Raw genomic sequence first — 25,700 nt, 5'->3', positions numbered from 1 at the left:
TCGGTGGCAGTGCAACTGGTGGCCCTCTGCCTCTCTGGCTGGGGGTTGCCAGTGGTGCCAGATGGTGTAGTGCCCGACATGGCAACCCCAGAGGCAGGTGTGGGTGGGCAACTGGGTCCTGGGGCTGGGCTGTGGAGCGATGGAATAGCAGTCGGGAGTCTGCGGTTCCAGCAGGGGTGGTCACAGCAACAGCACCCCGGGCTGACATGCAGGCAGAAAATGGCAGGGCATGTGGGCAGCAGGCAATCAGGCAGCACCAGATGGCAGGTGGGAGCGTGCTCGGGGCTCTTGGGGGCAGTAATTCAGCCTTCTCGGCAGGAGCGTGGTCTTCCGTGTGCGAACGTGTGGCCAGCTTGATACGGAGTGCTTTGGCACGTGAAAATCTTGCACGTCAGCGTGTAATTTGAGGAAAGGCCCTTAGCGCGTCAGCACGCGTACGCGATTTCATTGGACCAAAGGCCCTTAGCGAGTAAGCGCGTCTGTGACGTGCACGCGCGGGCGTTTCCCTGAACCCAGGTACATGTTACACGTCCAAGAACTGCACGTCAGAGTGTCAGCTCGTTTAATTGGAGGATAGGGCCTTAGCGCGTATACGCGGAAGTGACGTTGGATGTGTGGGCCCGTTCAAATGGTACGTTTAGGACGTAATTTCCTTGTACGTGCTTTTCGTGGAGAGCGAGTGGGTGAATTCTGTACTTCTTGTCGGTTCACACGCGATTTACTTCACAGCGTTTCTAGTTCGTACTCCCTGTTACCTCGGACAGCTTATTTCTGATTTTCTGTTGGGCCTGTTTCCTCAAACAGCGTTCACTTCTTCTTTTGTCCTGTCTCCTCAGACAGCGTACAATTCTTCTTTTGGCGGGGGTGTTGCCAACGCGCACACGCGCATATTTTTCACGCTCTTTTTACAGGCAGACAGTGAGTCGCGCGTCGCGCACGTATTTACCAACTGTGCTTGCCCCGTGTGTCGCGTACCCCTTCAGAGGTCATTGTAGGCTGCGTGTGACATGCGTACATTCATTTTTGTGTTTCTGGGTGCCACAGCGTAGTGCGGGTTCATTTTTCCATGCACGTGGTCTACAAGGGGTTGCATGCACGTTATTTTCTGTTTTGGGGTGCCTGTGCGTTGCGTGACCCGTTATCTTTCCCCAGGGGTCACATACAGCCTTGCTAGAGCACTAGGGTACGAATTCCATCTAGTACCCTACCCCTTTGACTCCCAATCGCCCAGGACAATAGTTTACTGCAACTCCCATACGCACAACAACATCAGTGCCATGGTTGGGAGGCGACCAAGCGGTAAGGGTGGCAAAGGTGGCCGAGCCTCAAGATGTGGGCGTGGTGGGCACGGTAGGGGACGTGGCCGGGATTTGCAGGGTACCCCTAGCCCCCCATGTGTGGAGGACCAGTCAGGGACACCCATGCCCCCCCCATGGTTGAGGGAAACGTGGCTGACACCATCTCTGCTCAGCCCTTGTTGGACCGGCCCATTGTGGCACCTGACCTGGCACAGGGTGACTCTCAGGCTGACTTCCAGGTCGACAAGTCTAGGCCACGTGTGGCAGTGCAAGTTGGTGTCACCAGGCCACGTGGATCAGGGGCAGCTATGTCATCTGCTGCCTCGAGTAGGCACTGTGGGGAGGCTGCAGCGGCAGCTGCAGCTCCATCCACCCCAGCTCTGACTCTCCCAGCCAGGGCAGTGTTGGTCCCAGTCCATCTTGCTAACGTTCCCCCTGACTATGTCACACTTCAGCCAATGCCTGCACCAAGTCCCATGCTCAGTGTGCATTCCCACACTCCAACTACCCAGTCCACCGGTGCTCCTGCCCCTAGTGGCCAGAGCAGCGTAGGCCACTCAGGATCCCCACCACCTTCCAAAAGACAGAGGAAGAGTGCTCGTCCAGTACAGGCTGATACCCCAGACACGGCTACGCAGTCTGGCACGCCAAGGAAGCCTAGCTTCAATGATGCTGAACGTGATGCACTTGTGCAGTATGTGTCCGCACATGACAGCGAAATGTTGATCACTTCAGGGTGCAAGACCACACCTGCTCGACGTCAGGCCCACTGGCAGCCCGTCGCGGACATCATAAGTGCCCTTGGGTTTGTGAGGCGCACAGCTGGTGAGTGCTACAAGCGCTGGAATGACCTTAAGCGCAGGGCAAAGAAAAAGCTGGCCTCAAGTCATGCCGCTACTCTGGTGACTGGAGGTGGGTCTCCACAAGAGGACATTGAACTCACTGTACATGAGTCTGTTGCTGGGACCTACGTCACAGAGGAACAGATCCAAGGTGGGGGAGAACTGCCAGATTACGAGGCATTGTCCGGTGAGTGCACAAGCATGTGTGTGTGATCCATGTGTATGTTGTGTGTGTGAGGGGTTCTGATTGAGTGCCAGGTGAGGGCGTGTGTGCCTGAGTGGTTTGGGTCACCCAGGTGCTTCATCCAAAACATTCTGTGCCCCTGGATTTGGGTGTTACAGTATCCCTTATGCCCACAGTAGACATGTTGTGCAACATCACGCCAGTTGCCCTTGAAGTGGCATCTTGCAACAACATTGTTCCGTATTTTTCAGTGTTCATTCAGGCCGATTGTTTCAATTCCCACACTTTCACTATGCATTTCTCAGCCCTATTGTCAAACAATATGTGACATGCCTATGGTACATGCCATCTGTGTGATGGAATGTGTCATGTATGTGGATTGTGCATGCCACTCACAGGCCAATGTGTGATGGAAACAAAGAGGGGTCTGGGAATCTCTCTACCAGCACGAACACAGCCCAATGACCTGTTCTTGGGTGAGTAACCCCTGGGAGAGACTCTACCAAGTCTTTAGCTCACTGTCCTTTTCACAGAGAAGAAATTTCCCCGCATATCAGCCTTTGTCCTGCCCAGGGGCAGTCCAGCGCCGAAATGCTAGGCAATTCTCCTCTGAACAAGAGTACCATCAGTAACCCCATACACGTGTTTCAGCCTTGTTGGGCATCATCAGTGAGGTGAAACTGTTGCCTCTCTAAGAACAGTGAGCAAGGGGTCCACGTCTGGATTGCCCTGTTAACTTAGGGTGAAACCCAAGTTAATGTATGCAAACAAAGAGGGTCTGGGAATCTCTCTACCAGCACGAACACAGCCCAATGACCTGTTCTTGGGTGAGTAACCCCTGGGAGAGACTCTACCAAGTCTTTAGCTCACTGTCCTTTTCACAGAGAAGAAATGTCCCCGCATATCAGCCTTTGTCCTGCCCAGGGGCAGTCCAGCGCCGAAATGCTAGGCAATTCTCCTCTGAACAAGAGTACCATCAGTAACCCCATACACGTGTTTCAGCCTTGTTGGGCATCATCAGTGAGGTGAAACTGTTGCCTCTCTTAGAACAGTGAGCAAGGGGTCCACGTCTGGATCGCCCTGTTAACTTAGGGTGAAACCCAAAGTTAATGTATGCAAACAAAGGGGGGTCTGGGAATCTCTCTACCAGCACAAACACAGCCCAATGACCTGTTCTTGGGTGAGTAACCCCTGGGAGAGACTCTACCAAGTCTTTAGCTCACTGTCCTTTTCACAGAGAAGAAATTTCCCAGCATATCAGCCTTTGTCCTGCCCAGGGGCAGTCCAGCGCCGAAATGCTAGGCAATTCTCCTCTGAACAAGAGTACCATCAGTAACCCCATACACGTGTTTCAGCCTTGTTGGGCATCATCAGTGAGGTGAAACTGTTGCCTCTCTAAGAACAGTGAGCAAGGGGTCCACGTCTGGATTGCCCTGTTAACTTAGGGTGAAACCCAAGTTAATGTATGCAAACAAAGAGGGTCTGGGAATCTCTCTACCAGCACGAACACAGCCCAATGACCTGTTCTTGGGTGAGTAACCCCTGGGAGAGACTCTACCAAGTCTTTAGCTCACTGTCCTTTTCACAGAGAAGAAATGTCCCCGCATATCAGCCTTTGTCCTGCCCAGGGGCAGTCCAGCGCCGAAATGCTAGGCAATTCTCCTCTGAACAAGAGTACCATCAGTAACCCCATACACGTGTTTCAGCCTTGTTGGGCATCATCAGTGAGGTGAAACTGTTGCCTCTCTAAGAACAGTGAGCAAGGGGTCCACGTCTGGATTGCCCTGTTAACTTAGGGTGAAACCCAAAGTTAATGTATGCAAACAAAGAGGGGTCTGGGAATCTCTCTACCAGCACGAACACAGCCCAATGACCTGTTCTTGGGTGAGTAACCCCTGGGAGAGACGCTACCAAGTCTTTAGCTCACTGTCCTTTTCACAGAGAAGAAATTTCCCCGCATATCAGCCTTTGTCCTGCCCAGGGGCAGTCCAGCGCCGAAATGCTAGGCAATTCTCCTCTGAACAAGAGTACCATCAGTAACCCCATACACGTGTTTCATCCTTGTTGGGCATCTTCAGTGAGGTGAAACTGTTGCCTCTCTAAGAACAGTGAGCAAGGGGTCCACGTCTGGATTGCCCTGTTAACTTAGGGTGAAACCCAAAGTTAATGTATGCAAACAAAGAGGGGTCTGGGAATCTCTCTACCAGCACGAACACAGCCCAATGACCTGTTCTGGGGTGAGTAACCCCTGGGAGAGACTCTACCAAGTCTTTAGCTCACTGTCCTTTTAACAGAGAAGAAATTTCCCCACATATCAGCCTTTGTCCTGCCCAGGGGCAGTCCAGCGCCGAAATGCTAGGCAATTCTCCTCTGAACAAGAGTACCATCAGTAACCCCATACACGTGTTTCAGCCTTGTTGGGCATCATCAGTGAGGTGAAACTGTTGCCTCTCTAAGAACAGTGAGCAAGGGGTCCACGTCTGGATTGCCCTGTTAATTTAGGGTGAAACCCAAAGTTAATGTATGCAAACAAAGAGGGGTCTGGGAATCTCTCTACCAGCACAAACACAGCCCAATGACCTGTTCTTGGGTGAGTAACCCCTGGGAGAGACTCTACCAAGTCTTTAGCTCACTGTCCTTTTCACAGAGAAGAAATTTCCCCGCATATCAGCCTTTGTCCTGCCCAGGGGCAGTCCAGCGCCGAAATGCTAGGCAATTCTCCTCTGAACAAGAGTACCATCAGTAACCCCATACACGTGTTTCAGCCTTGTTGGGCATCATGAGTGAGGTGAAACTGTTGCCTCTCTAAGAACAGTGAGCAAGGGGTCCACGTCTGGATTGCCCTGTTAACTTAGGGTGAAACCCAAGTTAATGTATGCAAACAAAGAGGGTCTGGGAATCTCTCTACCAGCACAAACACAGCCCAATGACCTGTTCTTGGGTGAGTAACCCCTGGGAGAGACGTTGATGGAATGCCAGTGCTTGCGGTTTCTATAGATGTGCTCAGATGCCCTGGGGGGATGTAGAGCCACATGGGTGCAATCAAGCACTTTGGGGAATTGTGCCACCCCGTAGAAATCCTGGGAGGTAGCCTGCCTTTCTGCAGGTGTTCTGGGCAGGTATATGTGCCTGCGGACTGATGGGCGTGTAGTGATGATGGCCAAGACCTGGTGTAGGCAGCGTGACTGCGTGACCTGTGACACCCCCCCCACTATGGCACTTTTCCGCTGAAATGATCCAGTGGCCAAGAAGTGCAGTACATTAAGGACCTTCTCCAGGGGGCTGAGTGCTTGGGAGCACAGGGGGGGTGATGTGAGGTCATCCTCCCACTCACTGACCAGGTCGAGTATTATGTGAGGTGGAAACCTGTACCTCCCATACACGTGGTCATCAGGCATCCCAAAAAGGCTGGTTCTGGGTGTAAAAATTCTGGCCCTGACTATCCTCCTCCTCCGGTATCCCACGGCCACTGCTGCTAGGAACGGTATATTCATCCTGGCGTCTGAGCTTGTTTGTTGTTTGCGCGCACTTTTACGATGCGTGGGCCGACGTACGCCTGCTTCCTGCTGGCGTACGTGTTTCCGGATTGGCCCGTCTTTTTGGGCGCATGCCTTAGCCACGTTCGATTCCATGAATACGTGTTGTAGGCGAGCGTGTGAAACTTCCCGTGCACCCCAGTAATACACGTACCCCGCTCGGCCAGGCCCAATCGCGTTTGAAACTTCACGCAAACCCCTGAAATACACATACCCAGGCCAATCGCGTGTGACACTTCCCGCGCACCCCTGGAATACACGTACCCGCTCACCCAGGCCCGATCGCGTGTGGAACTTCCCGCGCACCCCTGGAATACACGTACCCTGCTCCCCCAGGCCCGATCACGTGTAGAACTTCACGCGCACCCCTGAAATACACGTATTCCAATCCCCCAGGCCCGATCGCGTGTAAAACTTCCCGCGCACACCCGGAATACACGCACATGCTATTTTTCACACAGCGGGAGTCGCTGTTTGTCGCGTACCCCTTGGCACGTCATTTGTTCTCAGGGGCCACAGTATGGGACATTCTTCAGAGCTGTATATTCGTGCTTTTTGTTGGCGCACATTTCTTTCCAGCGCAGGGACGCTGCCGCCTGTCTTCGTGTGGCGGACGGGTTTGGGTCTGTGCGCGTCTTTGCCCGTGCACTGGTTTGCCCTATTCGATTCCATGAATACGTGTTGTAGGCGAACGTGTGGGCGTTTCGCGCACTTGCCTCCTGTACTTCCCCTGTGACGCCTACATTTTCACGAGTTGTTCCCCATTCCGAGTGTTACGCCCCGTGTTCCGCCTACTTATTGTTATGTGCGCTTTCGCTGTGGCCTTAGCGCACGCCGTTAGACGACCTGTGCGCCGTGCACTTTTTCAGCGCACATCCCTGATTTTACTTGGGCACGGACTTCCATGAATAGATGTGCGCTGGTTTCCCTGCGATATTCGCACTTACATTGCGATTTTCGCTCTTTCACTGGGAATCGCACGTTTTCGCACGCTTGCGCCGAAATTTTCAGCGCACATTAATTCCATTAATCGGCCTGCTAATTTCCCCATTTTCTCCAGCATTGTTGCAGAAAGCCACATGATGGCAATCCTTCATGTGTCACAATAGAAAAAAAGAAAGAACAGCAATGGACTGACCCATGCCAGCCGGTCCGATGGGGGGGGGATCCCCTCCTCACTGTTGCCAGGGGCAGGGCCTAAACTCAGGATCATTTGCAGCTGTTTGTTACACCACTTCCTCCCTCCTCCGCACACACAGCAGCAATGGATCCAACCACACATTTTGGCTTTTCCAGGGAAGGCACTATCATCAACTCCCCAAGAATCACAGTAGGCTTTCCCACCACCCCTTCTCCAGCCCGTCGCTCTGCCATCTTGTTGGAGGCAAAGTTAGAAAGCCCTCCGTTGGATCTCTGCATTTATTGGCCACAGAGTCTGTGTTTGAAAGCTGGGCCTGCCAAATCCTGAAACCCTCTGTCACATTGTGTAATACTTTGTAGGCTCTACTACCAACTGGACAAGTACTGTCCAGTTCTGCAGCCAGGAAACGGAGCAAGGAGGATTAGCAGCCATTTTGAGAGCCTCTAAACTCCACCACACGAGGAACCATTTTAATTTATGCTTGGTTTGTGTATTTGCATTAGAGAAAGGAAGTGTGTTTGGGAAATTAGTTTGAAAGATGAAAGAGCGCTTTATAGCAAGAGTAGAGCTGTACTGTAAAGAAGACCGGTGGGGGGGTCTGTACTTCTGCTCTCTATATGGTAGAGGGGAGGCACAGAGGACCCCAGCCAAGATTCTCTAATACGGTAGCGATGGGCGAGCAATCAAGGCCTAGCTTCTCAGGAGGTGATGCCGGCTGGTTCTTAAGTACAGTGTATCCCCAAGCCCCCACAAAGGAATGTCCACACACTGTATTACTGAAAACACAGTCTTTATATAATTAATATTCAAGGGTTATGTACACTTATCACAATAACGCACTTTGTGCTCAGGAAAATCAGCAATGGTAAATATCTACAATTCTAAAGTGGTACCACTAATATTAGACCTCATTAAAGTGCATTCACAATACTGTAGAAATGGCACACAGATCAATAAGAAGGAAACCAGCAATAGAGAGAGGAGAGATAACAGAGGGTTGAAACAATAGGCAGAATACTGGCCCTTGCTACTGGACACAGTTCTGTGTGGAGATCCCCCCACCTGGGCAACCTGCAAAATAAAGAGATATAACACCAGCCCAGTCCAGATATTGTTCAATAGTCTATTTCTCTCCTATAATGTTTTTACCCCCCCAATGTACCTGGTGGAGTCGAGTTCCTCGAAAAGGCGTCGACAAGCGTCGAGGGACTCGCTGTTCGGCGACGGGGAATCGACGGCCCTTCTTGAATGCCTTCCTTTTCAGGCGGGAGGCACGGGGCGTCGAACGTCCGTCGACAAACGAGGCCGAACGTTGTCGAAGAGGCGGCAGCTCCGTCCGAGCGGTGCTCGTCGGCGTCGGGGCGTCGGCGTCCTGCAAGGCGGAGGTGTGCGGGGCACCTCGATGACAATAGTTCTGGACCGCAAAGATTGTAGAGACGGGAGCCCAGCAAGGGCGTCGAGTCGTCCGAGTCTTTGGGGTCGTCGGGTGGCGGGAAACCCACCGGCAGGTTTCTCCTCGGCGCGTTGGTCGTCCTCGACTTTCTCCGGCAGGATAAGCGGTCGACGATGCGGTCGAGAGAGTCCTTCGATTGAATGTTCTTAGGCAATGGAGCGGACGGCTCCGATCGTCGGCGGCACGGCGTCAAGTGGTTCCCACGGCTGGGCACACAACTTCGACGGGCCTCCAGCGGTTACACAGACCTGCGAACCCTGGTCGACGGCAATGGACTTCGACGGCGTCGATGTCCGGGTGCTTCACTTCGATCTCCTCGGCGGTCCCGTCTCGGGTCGGCAGCCTTTCGAGGGTCTGACTTCCAGGGCGCTTCGGCGAAGATTCAGCGGTGCTCGATGGTCCCTCGGAGCACGGGAAGAGGGCGCCTAGCCAGGTCCTCTCTCGGGTCAGCCCTCGACAATTTCGACAACCTTCAGTTCCGTCGAAGCAAATGCCACAGCAAGTCTTCTTCTTCCAGCTGGACGTCGAGGATCAGCAAATCCAGTTACTCTTGAGTGGAGACTCAGCTTCTGAATGCTTCTGAACAATTTCCAGTGGTGAGAGGTCCCCAGATATACTATTCTGTCTCTCATCCACACTGCTGGCACACACACAGCAGCCAATCACACAGAAGGGCATTCATGCAGTCAGTCAGCCAATCAGGCACACAGTGCATTCAGGCCACACTCCTCCCTTTCAGACACTCACAACAAGGAATGTGGATTGGGACAAGTACCCAGCCATTCAACACTACACACTGCATTCAGGCCAGTTTCGGGCAGGGCTGTCTCAGTCTTTGTCTCTCATGCCAGAAACCAGACAACCACAACAAGGAGTGTATATTGGTCACACACTCCATTCACCCAGGTCCCACCCACAGGAGGTACCCACAACATACAGTCACTGGGAAGGCTCCAGTCAGTCTAGCTGGGCCTTCACAACAACACCATATGGAACTTCCACCCAACAGCCAGTCAGGGGGAAGGGACAGAGTCAGGGCTTCCCAGGACTTTGGGAAAAACAAGATAACAGGCAATAGAAAGCAAGAGGCCACAGGGGCCATCTTGTTTCCTATCAGGAATCAACTGATTCCAATGGCAGGGCCTGGGTATCCCAAAATGGAGGACACCCAGAGCACCTGTCAAATTCAGCATGGAGCTGCCACCAGCCCATACCCTGCTCTGTGGGCCACCCACAGGTGCCCAAAAACATACACTAGGGGCACAGGGTTGTACCCCTACCCATGGGTGCCATAAGGGTATCCCATGGGTCTGTTCACCAAATCAAAAGAGAGCTGCACTGCCAGGAGTCCCTCATGGACTCCTGGGCAGAAAACATGACAGAACACACGGTAAAAACAGAGAAAGGACAAGGATTCAGAGGCCCTGTCCCTCAGATGCATTTCCGGCATCACAGTCGCCCCCCCCAGACTGAGGTGGAGGGTGCCTAATCTCCCACGGGATAGACACCCTCATCCAGACGGTCAACATACCTTCTGGAAAGGCCATCTGCATTATCGTGACTCTTCCCTGGTCTGTGCTCTATGGTGAAGTCTAGCCCTTGTAGGCTAATCGACCACCTGAGCAATTTCGGATTCTCACCCTTCATCTGCATAAGCCACTTCAGGGGCTTATGATCTGTTTGGACCTTGAAGGTGGACCCCGTAAGGTAGGGCCTAAAACGCCTAAGGCTCCAAACTATACTAAAACATTCCTTTTCAACAGTAGCCCACCTAAGTTCTCTACCCTTGAGTTGTCTACTGATGAATATGATAGGATGTTCTCTCCCTTTGTCATCTAACTGGGACAAGACAGCTCCAATTCCGGTGTCGCAGGCATCCGTCTGGACGATAAAGGGTCGGCTGTAGTCAGGCGCACTCAACACAGGTGCCCTACACAGACTTTCTTTCAAGCCATCAAAGGCCCTCTGACAGTCTTCAGTCCAATTAACCTTCCTAGGCTGTTTGGGTGAAGTTAGAGCTGTCAGGGGTGCAGCTATGGTTCCATAGTCTGCCATGAAATTGCGATAGTACCCAGTGAGGCCCAAAAAGGCTCTCACCTGGGTTTGAGTAGTGGGCGTCTCCCAGTTCTGTACGTCCTGTACTTTACTGGAGAGAGGTTGGATTTGACCCCCTCCTACCTCATGACCAAGATAGGTAACTTTCCCCTGAGCTATCTGGCACTTGGTGGCCTTGATAGTGAGGTTAGCCCTTTTCAAGGCCTGCAACACCTTATCCAGATGTGTCAAATGCTCTTCCCAGGTGGAACTGTAGACGGCAATGTCGTCTAAGTAAGCCACACAAAAGGCTTCCAGCCCACTGAGCGCATGGTTGACCAATCTCTGGAAGGTGGCAGGGGCATTCTTCAACCCAAAGGGCATGACCCTAAACTGGTAGAGTCCCTCAGGTGTGGAGAATGCCGTCTTTTCCTTGGCATGGTCCGTCAGAGCTATTTGCCAATAGCCTGAGGTAAGGTCAAAGGTGCTCACAAATTTGGCAGCACCTATAGTGTCCACGAGCTCATCAGCCCTGGGCAATGGGTGCGCGTCAGTTTTGGTGACGGCATTGACTCCTCGGTAGTCCACACAGAACCTCCAATCCTTGGTACCCGCCGGGGAACTTGCCTTGGGGACAAGGACCACTGGACTGGACCAGGGACTGGTGGAGGGTTCAATAACACCCAGATCCAACATCTTGGCGACCTCAGCCTGGATGTGGTTTTTGACGGTATCTGACATACGATAGCTCCTGCTTTTGACAGGCACACTGTCACCAGTGTCAATTTCGTGCTTACACCACGGTGTAAGGCCCGGTGTCAGTGAAAACAGAGGGGCATACTGCTGGAGCAAAGCCCGGCAGGCCCTCTGCTGCTCTGTTGTCAAATCGGGAGAGAGTTGTACTCCCTCCACTGAGCCATCCTGAGGGTTGCTATGCAGCAAATCAGGAAGGGGCTCACTCTCATCCTCTTCTTGCCCTGAAGCTAGCAAGAGACATGAGACCTCTGCTCGCCTGTGGAAAGGCTTGAGCCTGTTGACATGGAATACCTGGGGGGCTACCCCAGAGGCTCCCATGTCCACCAGATAATTGACTTCGCCCATCTTGGAGATGATCCTGAAGGGTCCAGTCCACTTGTCTGCCAAAGCTCTAGGCTTGGTAGGCTCCATCACAAGGATTTCCTGTCCCGGAGTCCAATCCACTTGCGAAGCTTTCAGGTCATGCCAGTACTTATTCAATTCCTGGCTGGCCTTGAGATTTGCTGTTGCCTGACCCATCATTTGTGTCATCCTCCGCCTGAGGCCTAACACATAGTCCCCCACTTGCTTGGCGGGACCTGGAGGGGTGGCTTCCAAGCCTTCTCGGATCAAGGCGAGGGGCCCCCTCACGGGATGTCCAAAGAGTAACTCAAAGGGGCTGAAACCAACACCCTCTTGAGGTACCTCTCTGTAAGCAAACAGCAGGCATGGCAGGAGGAGATCCCATTTCCTCCTTAGGGGCTCTTCCAAAGCACCTAGCATGCCCTTGAGAGTTTTGTTAAATCTCTCAACCAGACCATTGGTCTGGGGGTGGTAAGAGGTGGAGAACTTGTAGGTTACCCCGCACTCTTTCCACATGGTTTTCATGTAACTAGACATGAAGTTGGATCCTCGGTCAGAGACAACCTCCTTGGGGAATCCAACACGGGTGAAAATGCCCAGGAGAGCCCTGGCAACCACCTTGGCAGTAACAGTCCGAAGGGGTATTGCCTCAGGGTACCTGGTGGCATGATCTACCAAGACCAGGATGAACCGATGTCCACCTGAAGTGGGAGGGTCAAGGGGACCGACGATGTCGATGCCCACCCTCTCAAATGGTGTGCCAACCACTGGTAATGGCTGCAGTGGGGCAATGACCCTGCCTCCAGTCTTGCCAGACAACTGACAAGTTGGGCAGGTCCTGCAGTGGGACTCCACCTCTACTCCCATCCGTGGCCAGTAGAAATGGGCAGAGAGCCTCTGCTTAGTCTTCTTGGTCCCAAGATGACCAGCCAAGGGCACCTCATGCGCCAACTGCAGTAGGAAGGGCCTGTAAACCTGGGGTACCACCAACCTCTTGCGGGCACCAGGTTCGGGCTTAGTGGGCTCACTAACAAGGAGCTCACCCTCCCAATAAATCTTGAATGTCCTAGGCACTTCACCTTGTGCCTGGGACAGGGCCTGTTTCCTCAGGCCCTCGAGAGAGTGGCACTCTCTCTGTCCCTTACAGAAGTCTGCCCGGGAGGGTCCCCCTTCAGCTAACAAGCATTGAAGGTCGGGATGATCCTCCGGGTTGAGAACCTCTCCCACAGGAGAGTCTTCTGTCTCTTCTCCCACAGGAGTTGAGTTTGGGTTTTCCGCTGGACCCAGCCCGTCCGGAGCATGGATCCCATTGGGTGCTGTCGGAACAGCAGGAAGAGAAGGTGTTCCCTCCACAGAGGTGGCCTTCTTGGTCTTCCTTCTTCTTGCCTTAGGCCTCGCCTTTGGCTCGGATACCTGACTCACAGCCAGACCCGGTGTCACCTGTGACCTAGTGACTGCAGCAGCAGTCATGGGAAGACCATCCGAGATCAACCCCAACTCTACTAGATCATTTCCTAACAGAATGTTAGCAGGGACATTGTCCTGAACCAGGACAGGAAGCTTTGCTGTCTTGTCTCCAATCATGAGTGTGACTAGGGCTACAGGCGATAATTTGGGAGGCCCACCAGCTAACCTGGTGGTTCTCAGAGGAGCACCTACATAGTCCTCTGGCTTGAGCAGGGTCCTGTCCACCACTGTCATGCTTGCCCCAGTGTCTCTCAAACCAGTAGAAGGCTGGCCATTCAAGAGGACACTTCTCAAAAACCTACGGGTGTTCTGCGGGATAGTTGCCAGTACTTCTGCGTACTGGTCCCAGGCCCCAAGGGACACTAAGGAAATCTCTACCGGAGCACCAAATGTGATTCCTGTAGAGGAGGGGAGGACAGTGGCCTCCACCTCAGCCACGGGGTAAGGGTAGGTCAGGCTGACAGCCTGTACTCCAAGTGCCTTACCTTTACACTTGGGGTCACCCCTTTTGTGATCCAGAGCCCCACAATCCCAACAAGTGCCAGGAGTGCGGGGTACGGTACTGGAACCACTGGGAACCTGCTTTGCAGCAGGTGGACCACTACTCTTATTCCCACCCACAGAGGACTTATCCCCACCAGATTTTTGGGTCTTAGGAGAGGAAGGTTTTGGTTTACCCGACTGTGATTGCTTTTGGGACTCCTCAGCTTTCTGAGAGGTCCCCTTTTCTTTGTCCTTGTCCTTCCCACTGGAGTCCTTAGGGGACACCCGGTGGGAGACCCACTTGTCAGCCAACCTAGCCAGCTTAAAGGGGTCCAAAATGTTCTGGTCAGCCACATACTGACGCAGCTCTGGTGAACAGGCTTCAGAAAAATGCTCAAAAAACAAGAGGTGGGACAACTCAACAAAAGTTTTCACCTTGTAACCGTCAATCCACCCCATCATGTTCATGTGCGCAGTACTCACCCAGTCAACCCAAGACACATTCTCTCTTTTCTTAAAATCCCTGAACCTTTTAAGGTATTGGGTAGGTGTCTTGCCAAACTTGGCAATCAAAGCAGACTTCATACACTCATACTGACCCCTTTCCTCCACACTCAGCTTCAGAATACAGTCATATCCAGTTTGAGGCACTCTGCTTAACAAACACTTAGCCCAATCTCTTTTATCTACATCATGAATTGCACAAGCCATTTCAAACGCTTCAATCCATTGGAGGATATCTGAACCCTCCACAAACACACCAACCAAATCTTTCATAAACTTGGTGGCTGGGGACCTGCCACTCTCAATTGGTCTAGCTGAAGTCTCCACTCTAGCTCTCTCTAGCTGGATTCTCTGACATTCAGTGTCCTTGTCTTTGAGCGCAAGATCCCTATTCTTGAGTTCCACTTGCTGTGCCAGCTCCTCTTTCTTAAGCTCAGCTTCTATTTCCAACTTGCGATATTCAAAGGCCAATTTCATCCTTAATAACTCAAGTTCCATGGAATTGCTGGGGTTTGGAACAGAGGCAGCAGGAATGGTGGCATTCCCAGAAACAGATTCAGCGACAACCCCAGGGGCAGAGTCCTCACTGGTTGCATCCCCCCCTTCATCAAGGGTTTCACCATCAGTCTGGTAGTCCACCAGGGCAGCTATCAGCTCAGCCCTAGACTTATCCACAAAGTCCAACTCCCTGGCTTCACAAGCACTCTGGAGAGCCTCTAAGCTCATCCGAGTCAATTTACCATTTGCAATGGGCTCCATTGCCTGTAATGCAGTTATTTGGTACACACCCAAACCTTAATCTAATAAAGTGCGGATATTTTGTAAGTGGCACGGTTATACACTGAGTCTTAAAACCATAAGCATCCCACCGCTGCCACCAGCTTTGTAAAGAAGACCGGTGGGGGGGGTCTGTACTTCTGCTCTCTATATGGTAGAGGGGAGGCACAGAGGACCCCAGCCAAGATTCTCTAATACGGTAGCGATGGGCGAGCAATCAAGGCCTAGCTTCTCAGGAGGTGATGCCGGCTGGTTCTTAAGTACAGTGTATCCCCAAGCCCCCACAAAGGAATGTCCACACACTGTATTACTGAAAACACAGTCTTTATATAATTAATATTCAAGGGTTATGTACACTTATCACAATAACGCACTTTGTGCTCAGGAAAATCAGCAATGGTAAATATCTACAATTCTAAAGTGGTACCACTAATATTAGACCTCATTAAAGTGCATTCACAATACTGTAGAAATGGCACACAGATCAATAAGAAGGAAACCAGCAATAGAGAGAGGAGAGATAACAGAGGGTTGAAACAATAGGCAGAATACTGGCCCTTGCTACTGGACACAGTTCTGTGTGGAGATCCCCCCACCTGGGCAACCTGCAAAATAAAGAGATATAACACCAGCCCAGTCCAGATATTGTTCAATAGTCTATTTCTCTCCTATAATGTTTTTACCCCCCCAATGTACCTGGTGGAGTCGAGTTCCTCGAAAAGGCGTCGACAAGCGTCGAGGGACTCGCTGTTCGGCGACGGGGAATCGACGGCCCTTCTTGAATGCCTTCCTTTTCAGGCGGGAGGCACGGGGCGTCGAACGTCCGTCGACAAACGAGGCCGAACGTTGTCGAAGAGGCGGCAGCTCCGTCCGAGCGGTGCTCGTCGGCGTCGGGGCGTCGGCGTCCTGCAAGGCGGAGGTGTGCGGGGCACCTCGATGACAATAGTTCTGGACCGCAAAGATTGTAGAGACGGGAGCCCAGCAAGGGCGTCGAGTCGTCCGAGTCTTTGGGGTCGTCGGGTGGCGGGAAACCCACCGGCAGGTTTCTCCTCGGCGCGTTGGTCGTCCTCGACTTTCTCCGGCAGGATAAGCGGTCGACGATGCGGTCGAGAGAGTCCTTCGATTGAATGTTCTTAGGCAATGGAGCGGACGGCTCCGATCGTCGGCGGCACGGCGTCAAGTGGTTCCCACGGCTGGGCACACAACTTCGACGGGCCTCCAGCGGTTACACAGACCTGCGAACCCTGGTCGACGGCAATGGACTTCGACGGCGTCGATGTCCGGGTGCTTCACTTCGATCTCCTCGGCGGTCCCGTCTCGGGTCGGCAGCCTTTCGAGGGTCTGACTTCCAGGGCGCTTCGGCGAAGATTCAGCGGTGCTCGATGGTCCCTCGGAGCACGGGAAGAGGGCGCCTAGCCAGGTCCTCTCTCGGGTCAGCCCTCGACAATTTCGACAACCTTCAGTTCCGTCGAAGCAAATGCCACAGCAAGTCTTCTTCTTCCAGCTGGACGTCGAGGATCAGCAAATCCAGTTACTCTTGAGTGGAGACTCAGCTTCTGAATGCTTCTGAACAATTTCCAGTGGTGAGAGGTCCCCAGATATACTATTCTGTCTCTCATCCACACTGCTGGCACACACACAGCAGCCAATCACACAGAAGGGCATTCATGCAGTCAGTCAGCCAATCAGGCACACAGTGCATTCAGGCCACACTCCTCCCTTTCAGACACTCACAACAAGGAATGTGGATTGGGACAAGTACCCAGCCATTCAACACTACACACTGCATTCAGGCCAGTTTCGGGCAGGGCTGTCTCAGTCTTTGTCTCTCATGCCAGAAACCAGACAACCACAACAAGGAGTGTATATTGGTCACACACTCCATTCACCCAGGTCCCACCCACAGGAGGTACCCACAACATACAGTCACTGGGAAGGCTCCAGTCAGTCTAGCTGGGCCTTCACAACAACACCATATGGAACTTCCACCCAACAGCCAGTCAGGGGGAAGGGACAGAGTCAGGGCTTCCCAGGACTTTGGGAAAAACAAGATAACAGGCAATAGAAAGCAAGAGGCCACAGGGGCCATCTTGTTTCCTATCAGGAATCAACTGATTCCAATGGCAGGGCCTGGGTATCCCAAAATGGAGGACACCCAGAGCACCTGTCAAATTCAGCATGGAGCTGCCACCAGCCCATACCCTGCTCTGTGGGCCACCCACAGGTGCCCAAAAACATACACTAGGGGCACAGGGTTGTACCCCTACCCATGGGTGCCATAAGGGTATCCCATGGGTCTGTTCACCAAATCAAAAGAGAGCTGCACTGCCAGGAGTCCCTCATGGACTCCTGGGCAGAAAACATGACAGAACACACGGTAAAAACAGAGAAAGGACAAGGATTCAGAGGCCCTGTCCCTCAGATGCATTTCCGGCATCACATGTACGAGCAGTTGTAAGCATCCATAGAGGTAGCATGTGTGACTGGAGCCAGGGAAATGCTGCGTTTTGTGGGAAATGGGTTCAAATTGACCAGGGATTCAACATTTTTAAAATAAAATGAGGAATAGTGTATACAATATAATTACGAATTGGTTTGTGGTTTGTGTGATTTTTGAAAAAGAGAAAAAAAGGAAAAATATATAAATAGGACTGGGTCTGATGCAATAACCCACATTTAACATTGCATGTTTCTGTGTTCTATTTGCATCAAGCTGGAACATAGCCCTAGTTAAGGCGGGAAGGATTTTGAGAGGTGGTTGATGCGACTGGTCAAGGAAGCGGTTAGGATGGTGCATCCTGCAGGATGGCTTATATTGGGGTAGTTGATACGTTGAAAACATTGTAGGTGGTCCTATTCCTTGTGGATTCGTTAAAGCCTTACCAATGACCTGCTTGTTATCCTAGACCAGGGGTCCCCAACCTTTTGTGCACAATGAGCAAAATGTGCAGATCAAATGAAATGAGCAACACCCATTTTTCGACAGAATATATCAGCGCTCAGTTCGTGGACAAATTAGAAATGTAATAAACTTTAGACTGCTTACATACATTTTAATTTGCAGTACTTCATAGTTATCTAGACTACGTGAAATTGTAGTAAAGTAAACTTGCAAGGACTTTAACTTCATTTGACATTATGTGGTTGTTTACAGGAAATGTTGAGGAAATAGAGTGGCCAGAGTACATTTATAGACAAATTGGACCAGTCAAGTTGTTCAAAAATATAGTAGGACTAAATAAACAAAGAAATGTAGTACAAATACTTGGACAGTAAAATTGGTCATAAATGGGGCATTGATTTTCAGGAGTACTTTAGGTATCTGCATGGGGAATTTCTGTGATCTTTAGGGGCTAGTTGTGCACTCCTAAGCATACAAGAAAAGCAATATTGTTCCACAGTCATTTGTTACTGTATTGTGGATTGTTTTTTACTTCAGGAATGTTATCAAATGTTGCATTTCTGATTGAACAAAGAGTGCACACTATCCTCTTGAGCTAATTTTCCAATGGCCAAAGTAGGCACCACAAAGATGATGTCGGACAGATAGAGGAGCTGGTTGGCGATGCCTATGCTCAACAAGGTGGCATTGGAAAGAATTACTGAATCACAAGAAATTAAGATATTCTCTTAAAACTGTTAAACAGTTCAAAGACCACTAAGGAAAGTGTTAGTTTGTTTCAGTCTTTGGTTGAAACTATCTGGGACAGAGCTCTCGGCAAACAGCATTCCACGTTTTATGTTTATTTTATTTATTTGTTTGCTTGTTAGGCAATTATAAAACAAGTCTTTTCTGATTCAAAAGCACCCACAGGACTACAGGGAGGGCACATGGGAATGGGAGACATTAATAAACAAAGATATTAAATACAGTGGAGGGGAAAAAGAAATGACGAACCTACTATGCCTTGTGAGTATTCAGAACGTGCAAGTGCAGAAGGGATGGGGCAGTGGGAGTACGTGTTGGGGTGCCCACGCTCATGGGTGAGCAACAGATGAAGTGCATGGTAAGAGAAGTGCGAGCCTCCAGAGCAGAGGATATGCCGAGGCAAGTGCTGAGGATAGACAGAAGCTGAGGGCATGCCGTGATCCCAATTTCCTCTTTTTCTTTGTGCCCAATTATTTTTTCACAGGTTTCATATTGCTTTTATGTTTGATGCATCTTTTTATGGTGCAGACTAGGGGAAGTATGTATGATTAGCTACTCTATGTTTTAAAAAAATATTTTCTATTATTTTTATTTGCACTAACCTGTTTTCACATAAATTTTTGGGTTTCCTTGGATGTGTCATTTTTAGATTATGCCCTGATGAAGGACCATGGGGCCTGAAATGCATTGGCCAATTGGCATCTTCCCAAAAATGTGATTAAATGAGGTTTCATTGTATATACTTGATGTGAAGTATCATCTATTGATTTTCATAGTAATTGATTTTGAGAGCATATGAATGGTTTGGTCATTACCTTTACTTGGCAGTATTCAACATCTTGTTTCCAATCTCTACTTGGGGCAGATAGCCCAAGTCTACTGACTAGGTTGCAATATGTCCTCAGGTGGAAGTATAGCGGATGGGTACATGTAGCCATTGGTAGTGCTGAAAGCAAAGAGGCAGAATCTTTAGCCAGGAAGACGCCTTGCAGAGCCGTCAACAGTGAGGCGAGCACCTTTGTCGTGGACGAGGTGGTCGTAGTGATGACAGATATTGATGGAATTCCATGCATAACAGATGCAGTTGTCGGCAGAAATGGTGTCAACAGAGCAACTGTGAGTTGCCAACAGGGTTTTAGACGAAGATGTCATCGACCGGCCAGGAGGTGGTGTGAATGAGTGCTTCTTGGCAGAAGACTGTAAAACAGTAAAAGACGCAGATGGCATTTCACAGCTGAAGACTAAGTCGTCGCAGACGTGGAGGCCATCACGGATGAGGTGGTAGCCCAAGGTTGGGTTGTATGAACCTTCTTTGCTCTTTTCCCACGGGAAGAGTCATGCTGGGACCTTCAAATCTTAGATGAAGAGCTCTGCTCAAAGGGTCTGCTCTGCCTGCGGAAATAACGGCTACAGGCAGAGACCATATCAGAGGCTCCAGCATCATCTAGGAAAGTAACTAACCTCCAGTAATGATCTCGAAGGGTCTTGCTGGAGAATGACTGTCAGATTCCACAATCGCTGATCTAACGGTCTGGATAAAGACAGTAGAGACAGTGTGGAGATCCCTCCATGTAAACATTTTCAAGTAGCACAGGCCTTGAAAAAGCTTTTCTTCCCGTCAGCAATAGCTTCACAGACAGGTGCAAGACCTCAATGACAAGAAACTGAAAGGGTATCACTGGAGGCATCAAAACCACCAAATGGCAGAGGAAGTGGCTGGCCTTGTGAAGAGTTGAAAAATAGTCAAAGAAATAAATCATTGAGAAGAATTCTCGGATGGCTCCCAACACTGAACGTGCAGTAAAAAATGTGAAGATGGCCTCCAGGTGTGGCGCTAGGGGAGACCTGTCCATTGGCGTGTGGGGCAATATGACCCAAAATTACTAATAGAGCACTAAAGTGACAGCAGCTTTAACATTTAAATATAAATTGCTTTGTTGTTACCGAGAATTCCCAGCCTGACAACACGAAATATTCAAACAGCAAGTGAATCTATAAAAGATCCAATGTTGGAGAAAAGCAATTTTTTTTTCCATCCACACATTTCGGAAAGCACAGGCATTTTTCTACAAATTACATCCACATCTGTGATAATTGTTTATTCCACCCAAAAAAGTTGTTGCATCTTATTATACTCTTCTACATGCCTTCCTCTTACTCATTTCTCATGTTTTGCCTTCCCTCCAGGGTTACCGCCTCAACTTTGCATACAAATGAGTTTCTTTTAAAGAGGAAACCCCTCTAACCACGTGTTCTATGGAGTTGATCTGTTGTGCGTCCACCTCGAACCACTTCACTGCTGAAGACACGAATGTCCACAACCTTTGACTTCTCTATGGAGTGCTAAGGGTGTGGATGCCCATATCCTAGGTGCATTCTGTAATGTATTCTACCACCACCACACAGGAATTGCTGCTGCAATAAAGACGTTTATAGAATACATCTGCGCAATGAGGTGTGCCTGAGGAAAAGGCCATATCCGCAACCTTTACAGAGAGGTCAGCTAAATCTGGAGAGGCAGTAATGACCTGTTTGAAGGCAAGTTTCCAAAACTAAACCCATTCAAATGGAGATGTTTGTGGTGATTTCACAAAAAGCACCTCAAAGTCCAACAGCGAGAACGATACCAGAGTCAATAGCTTTGAAGACGAGGAACAGGTCACCATGATCCCATCAATGCTAAAGTGCAGAAATGGCACTGAAGGACTTTAATGAAATACAAAATGTCTTGCAAAAGAAGTGAGTATTCTGGTGCTGTTCAGGAATCTTCTCACACAAACTAAATGCAAACTAGCTGACAGAGCACTGCATTGTGGGGGATGGAGTGCTTGGGGGGACTGAGTGGTTGGCTACTTTAAAGGACAGTGGTCTGGACTGTGTGTGCAGACCATTAGAATAATTTATTTTCTTTCTTGTTTTTTTCCATTTGAGTGAATAAAAGTAGGCCAACATGGTAATTGTATGGTTTATTCCCCTTCTATTTGACATTAAATAAAATTTCAGACGAATGACTGGTTTATATTAATTGACTATACATCAAAGATGCATCACATTTTCACATGTCTTCCTGCTCAAAAGAATGGCATTATAGTGTTTATGATTACTAACAAAAATCATGATGATGGAATATCTACAGATTGTCTTTATCCGGTATGACTTACCACCATATTTATGTTATCATAATAATTGTGTAGGATAAATTGGTGCCTCTAAAAGAACCCTTCTACTCATGTATTTTCTACACACGTAAAAGTTTGAAGGACAGGGTCAGACTTCTTGCACCTTTCTATAACGCAATTAATAATGGGGTGCACTTTTTACTTTCTACTCTTGGGAAAAGTTTACATTTATTGTTTCCATCTTACGCCCTTAACAATTCACCATTATGATGGGACACAACAGATTGGAACACGGTTATAAAGCTTTTCACTGTAGGACCTCAGTTTGAGTCTGTCCCAGGCTTGTAGAAAATTTACCAAAGACCACATAATTTAGTCTTATATTAAACTGGTTCCCAAAGATCAGACGTCCTGGGCAATGACACCATGGAATTGTAAACAATTCTGTCCCAAAATCTGTTTATTAGACATCAATTAAAGAGGCAAAGAAATCACTTCAAGATAAGCTGCACCCAGCAAGCTCATCCACAGAATCCATAAAGTTTAACCCATGTCACTCCTGAAAAGTCGGCTCAATTGAAATTTGATAGAATCCCACAGGAGGTATAGGCATGAACAGCCCTACAAATAAACAGCATACCAGACACATTTACAACCTAAAAACAGACAAATCCTGAACAAAAAATAGGAAAGAAGTTACACATTGGAGCTTGGGCCCTGCTTCCACGAAAGCAGATCCGTTACCATTTGGTTTGTGTTACCAAACAAGCAGTGGCACATGAAGGAGTTACTGACTGATCTGAAGAGGACATTTTAAGGTAAACATGCAGTGGTGCAAAGAAGTATGGATCACAAAAAAGATCTGGTTTTGAATTTAAAAAAAAAAAACATTTGTAGACAGCTAAGAAAAAAAAAGTCGAGGGAATTACATTTCTGCTGCCCAAAAAGTAATTTTACTCACAACTTTAAAAAATAGGGAGTAAAATAATGCAACTTCAAACGTTTCTCTGATTCCCAGAGAGAGGAGAGAGTCACAAGCAATACCTTGCCACATTTACACATCAATATCAGGAACCATTCCCCCAAAGAAGGTAAATGCATCTCAACCACGCCTTTAAAGATAAAACTAAGAACTCTAGCATAGGATCAAAAGACACTGCCCCAGATAAGCATTCACCCAAGAGCTACGCTTCACAAAGAGCATGTATGTGCCTCAGGGCCCAGGATACGATTAATTGGAAAACATCTTTTCACATACTCTTGACATCACGTACATCCTGAGTTGGGGAAGACATGATGATCATCAAACATTGTTTGATGACTGACTTAATTGTTCCCTCATCAGATCACACCACTACCAGCACAAGTCTGACTCCCACTACTCCATGTCCCAGTCAACTCACCAAGATCCTGTTGACTCTACCAATGAAAAAATGGTCCTTTTCATCCCACATCCCATCAAGTTCCATGTACATTTTCCTGGATGTAGGGAGAACACTCAATATTTTGTATGCGCTTTGAGACTACTAAAGTGGCAAGCTGGCACATAATAATGAAAGAAAACAAATAGGATAGTGGATACACTAGGTACAAACATCGGAGCACCTCACCAAAGGGCTTTTCGAACCTCTAGTCCAGCACACCTCTTAGCCCTCCAACATCCGTGTTTTGATGCTCCAATGTAGCCATAGAACCACTGTGTCAGTGAGATTCTTAAGTTTAGCCTTGACAGGAACGTTCCTAGGCATGGTGGTCAGGTCTGCATCAATGGAATTGAAAAAGCAGTATAGAGGCTTCTCAACATTTGTCAGGCTCTTTCTTACCTAATGAAAGAGTGACATATTTAAGAAGCAGAGCTCTAAACCAAGACATATTTGATTAGCGCATGATATGGTGACACATACAACAGGAGGGAGAGAGGCAGCTACCCGGTTACTGGTGTGGAAATATAATAGTGCGGAACTAGGGGATGACACGCGTGAAGGGGCTGGAAGAATTGTCCACAATGGTAGATCATAGAAGTAAAATGAAGGTAAGGGAGTGGCAGACAAGAAGGAAGGTGTGGGTCAGCAACAATGTGACACTGAGGATAATGTCCAAAGAAATAATAAAAAAATAGATAAACACAAAGGCCAAATGTACTTCATATTCAAAAGCCCTTGTAAAGATCCTTGAAGTGCAAATACGTCATCTGACTTAATGGTTAGCAAAAACATTACCTCCAAGCCTTCTACTTCTAGTGCTCCAAATCCAGTACCTTTAACAAATGCCATCGAAGTGGCAATTCTCTCACTGTGCACCAACTCTAGAGCAAAAAAACAGTCCCCGAAAACACAAAATTCAAGGCAACTAATGAAGTGCCTGGAAAGTGGTATTTACTTTAAGATGTCGGTGGGTATAAGGAAAAGGGAGCAAAGGTCAAAGAATAAACAGAGGATGGATGGTTAAAATGGAAAAATGTCAGCAGTTAAAATGTAAGATACAGTACTTGTTCTCAACAGTTGTAATATAGTCCAAAACACAATGCACCCGTTTCCCCTATGCAAGACCAGTTGTCTCATTGTGTTACCTCTGCTTGATTTATCCCACCCCATCGCTGACATGTCTAAAGAGAAAGTAACTGCACTTCTCCCAGTCGCACTTCACAGAAACAGCGCTGCCTATATACAAGATTTTGCCAGAGCCAAGTTCATGATGACATATTGGGGGAAAGAGGGTTAAATCTCATTCAGGATTCGGCAGGCTTTAGTCACAAGTGGACAAGATATTTATTTTATTTTTATTTGTATTTTTAAAGCGCTCACACAGCCCGGGGTATCGAGGCGCTGTTAGGAACAAGTTACTTACCTGTAACTGTTGTTCTCCAGCATGGGTCTGGCATGGATTCACATGCTCATGAATATTCCCTGTCATCAGGCTGGGAATCCTCGGTAAAGAAAAAATCAGTATCAGTTTTGTTTCTGATCTGTCTTTCTTAGTAGTAACCAATCACTGATCTCTGGGTCATACTGCCCCCAGCCAATGACGGCCCTATCCCTAAGCCCCGCCTCTGGCAGCCATCCTCAGATTTGGTAGCACGCCAAGTGGCAGTATGACCAAGTGAAGAGCCTCAGAGGGGTAGATGAGAGGGTTCGCATGTGAATCCAGGCCAGACCCATGCTGGAGAACAACTGTTACAGGTAAGTAACTTGTTCCTTCTCCAGCATGGGGTCTGGCATGGATTAACATGCTCATGAATAAAAGAATACATAGCAGTATACACATGCACAACCACGGGAGGTGGCAACAGGCTCAACTTTAAGCAATACAACAACTCAACATTAAGCATCTCTTACCTCCTCATCAAGCTCACCTTAAGCGAACAGGTTGCGGAGCACTGCTTGGCCGACCCTGGACTCCTCCCTGGAGTCCCGATCGACGCAGTAGAATCTTGTGAAGGTGTGCGTCGACCTCCATGTAGCAGCCCTGCAGATGTCCAGCAGGGGCACACCAGACAGGAACGCCGTGGTAGCACCGATCGCTCTGGTCGAATGGGCTCTCGGACGCCTGGGCAGCAGTCGGTTTGCCAACCGGTGACGATGCAGCCGGAGAGCCATCTGGAGATGGAAGTCTTCGAGAGAGTCTTCCCTTGATACACAGACCCAAAGTTCACAAACAGTTGTCGCATTGAGCCATCCTCGTCATCGGAGGCAAACTCCGTTGCCCAGTTGGCGAAATCCAGTATCGGCAATGTCCGTTGCCACCGTTATGGCGTGATCCGACGCCACCTCTCCCTCCTGCCGAATTTCTAGGGCCTCCGGCCTTTTGTCATCAGGCAGGAAATCTAGCAGGGGAGCCATCTTGAACCAGAGCTCCCTGTCGTATCGGGCCACGATCGCTAAGGCATTGGCCGCCTTAATCGTCGTCGCCGCCGACGAGATGACTCGTCGTCCCATAGAGTCCAACTTCTTGCCCTCGCTGTCCAGCGGGGAAGTGGAAGTTGAAGCTGCCGTGCCCGCTGCCTTCTTCTTAGCCGCTGCTGAGACGACCGAGTCCGGCGTGGGCTGGGCCCTGAGGCACAAGGGGGCGGCATCGGGGACTCGGTACTTATTCTCATACCTGTCCCTCTTGGCGGG

Source organism: Ambystoma mexicanum, chromosome 7q (genome assembly GCF_040938575.1).
Source record: "Ambystoma mexicanum isolate Mex_15411 chromosome 7q, UKY_AmexF1_1, whole genome shotgun sequence".
Classification (NCBI taxonomy): domain Eukaryota; kingdom Metazoa; phylum Chordata; class Amphibia; order Caudata; family Ambystomatidae; genus Ambystoma; species Ambystoma mexicanum.
The sequence above is the reverse complement of the archived record's forward strand: the minus strand, read 5'-3'. Positions refer to the sequence as shown.